Here is a 3,315-nt window from a genome sequence, read left to right on the forward strand (position 1 = left end):
TACACAAGTGAGTCTGGTTTGTTGCTGCCATCAGGATTCCCAGTGAGGAATCTGTCGTGTGGCATAAGGCTGATACTTGTGATTTGAGAGGGAGTTGGGCTACCTAATTAAAAATGACCATTTAAACAGAAATAATGTAGTTTCTGACACAGGAATGTTACAATGTAGTGATGGATCGTCAGTTTTGACACAATGCTGCTGAAGGGACTGTCTTTCAGATGAAACATAAGATCAGAACTCTAGGAATCTCATGTCATCATAAGTATGAACCTCTGACAATTTCTGCATGGGAAGGAGTCTTAATTTTCATGTTTTCATTACTCCATTTTGCTTTCCTAAGTTTCACTGCAGTTTATGTAGGATATACATGTTTTTCAATCTTATTCTGACATCTAACATTGCTAAATAGTTAAATAGTTGTATGATTTTCTACAAGTGATCGCATCCACGTGCCTCATGATGATGTTGCCATTTATAAAATTCAGGAAAAAGAAAGAAAAAATGATTTTGCAACATCAAGAAATGAATATAATTGAGTAAATGACAGGAAGCTGAGAGGTTACACATTCTGGTGACAGCAGCTTATCAACACCGCTTTCATGTAGCAGTTTGATTAGTAATTATATTGTTAAAGACACCCTGTTCCTACCTTCATTTTTATATTGCTGTTCTAGTGCATGTGAATAGAGGGTGGTATTACATACAGTTGAAGTTCTTTCCCCTTCCTCCCCCACAAGAACACTTAAAGCTTTCAAGAAATGCATGTGCTAGTTTTTGAGGACTCCTGCTTTTAAACTGAGGGTGTTGTTTGATCAGTAAGGTAGTTTGCTGTTTGACTCAAATTCTGACTTAAAGCCAAACTTTGAACTGTTTGCCATTGGGGAAGTCAATCAGTGGTTTTGGGCTGTGCTAACTGAGCAAGTTTTCCCTTTTTCTCTAGAATTGGTGTCAACTATACAAATAAAGTCAACAGGAATGCTGGGGATGTTATTTTCTTCATAAAGCCTGAAATAGAAGCCAGGATATTTCAGCACAGAGAAGGCAAGTTGGAATTAGAAGGATCTGTAGCTACTAGAAATGAAGATTTCTGATAAGGAAAGCATGGCATACCAGAATCCACATATTCAACACTGCCATGGGTGGACTGGGGGCCTCCTCTGTGAGGAAGTGGAAAGGAACGATGGAACTGGAAGGCTTACTCACTAGTGCTTCTTTCACAGGGCGAGAGATGAAAACGAAAGGACAAAACAGGTCCTTTTGAACAAACACTTCAAACATCCCATTTCAGGGGTCTTTTATGCTACCAAATGCTCATAATTATTTTTTAAATCAAAAGTTGATAGATCTCAACACAACAGACTCAAACAATGCACCCCATACAGGTGAGCTGCTATGTGCCTACCACGCAACGTGCCTACCACAAAATGTGCCCTGACAGTTTCTACTCAGAAGCTGAAACAGGACTTGATTAACAAGCCCGGTGTAAATCAGTGGCGGAATATGCTGGCAGGGTGGTAAGGAAGAAGTTTCCCATATAGCGTCTGACTTTACGGACACAGGAACTAAGAAGCGAAGCTCGAGACATGAATCTTCAGCCTGCACTGTGGCAGCTGCATACAAATAAGCTGCATGCAAATAATTCAAAAGCTATACATTTGAAAGCTTGAGAAGTAAACTGGCTGTGCATTGAAAGGTAGGCATTTGGAGGTGGCAAATTTAGCCCTGACTCATCCAATGGCAATTTTGACACTTGGGTGGACTAAATTACTTTTAGGAGTTGCATCATGTTTTTACCAGATAGTTTGATTGAGCATGATTTAACCCATTCATATACCTATGGCCAGGTTCTAGACCTTTCTCACTTGAAGAAACTATGCAAGGATTTGTTTGTATATAATGTATAGGACATAGATATGTTCTGGGTCATCAAGTTCCTTTCTGTCAAAGGCAATCATATCAATTAGTCTATTGCTTAAACTTATCAAATACTATCTTAAAACTGAACTCTTCTTTTTTTTATTCATTACTTCTATTGTAAAAGACTTAGAAGACCTTTTACTGCTCATAGCTAAAAATCTGTTTCCAAGAGCTAGTGAAAGTTTCTTCACAGCTTTGTCCTTCACATTAAAGAGTTCTTCCCTCTCCCTGGTGTTAACTCCTCAAGTATTTACAGAGAGCACTCGTATGCCAAGCTCTTCAGCCTCTTCCTGATGGACAGGTGCCCTGTTTCCTCAGCCACCTTAGCAGTCCTCCTTTGTATCATTTCAACACGAGGGAATCGGAATCATGCCCATTATTGCAGACGGGTGCTTCTACAACGGTGTTAATACTTCCTGATGTCTACCAGAAAGAGCTTGCCTGGCACGCTAGAAATGCATTTGTTGTTTTTCCCCAAGCCACACAGGATGATCACTCTCTCTTGCCAATGTCCTGGATTTAAATGCCCAGTAACTTCTAGGAATAATGGCTTTCATTTCTGTTTGCCTTGCACGCAAGACTCATTCCACCTTTGTTTGCACACTGACAGTTTAGTGCTGATACTCATGTATAAACAAAGTTTGGAGACAGAAAAAAATGCAGGTGGATAAATTCAAACATATGCCTGATTTTTGTTATTTTTTTGACATTTAAACAGAAAAGGTGAGTTCGCAATTAAAACACTTTTAAAATGCTAATGTCCTTGTTCTTAATAACCCAGCTAAATTCTGACGCAAAAAGAGATGCATGATTTTTTTTCCACGGGTTTCTTAGAGAGACTCCTGCACTAGTCGGATCAAGGGAACCTCTCTTCCGCCTACCACCTTTCATGAAAATGGATCGCCTCCGAAGAGGCACCGCGCACACGACCGCATCCACCTGCCATTTCTTGCGGTGCCATCAGTCAATAATTAACCCGGGAAGCCTCTTTCACAACGCTTAGTTCAACTGTTACAGCACCCACTTGGCATTTCGCCCCCCGTCGTTCGTTGGCGGTTACCGGAGGAGCCCCCCGTTCCCTGCCGCCGTCGTGCCGCCTCCCCCCGCCCCGCGACGCCCCGCGCCCGCGGTCCCGCGCGGGCGGCAGCACCCCCGGCATCATCGCTCGGCGCCTTCGGGGCAGCCCCCTACCCCGGGGGCGAGCCCCGGGGGCAGGCGGAAAGCTCCACGGCCCTCCCCGAGCCTCCGGAGGAGCGAGCGGGCGGCTCCGGTTTCTGAGGCGGATTTAACCTTTCCCGCGCGGGGCGGGAGGGGGCGGCCCGCCGCGGGGCGCGCGCCGGCGATGGGGCGGGCGGCGGGGCGGCGAGCAGAGGCCGGCGGGGCCGCGGGCGGGCGGGC

Source organism: Aquila chrysaetos, chromosome 5 (assembly GCF_900496995.4).
Source record: "Aquila chrysaetos chrysaetos chromosome 5, bAquChr1.4, whole genome shotgun sequence".
Lineage (NCBI taxonomy): Eukaryota > Metazoa > Chordata > Aves > Accipitriformes > Accipitridae > Aquila > Aquila chrysaetos.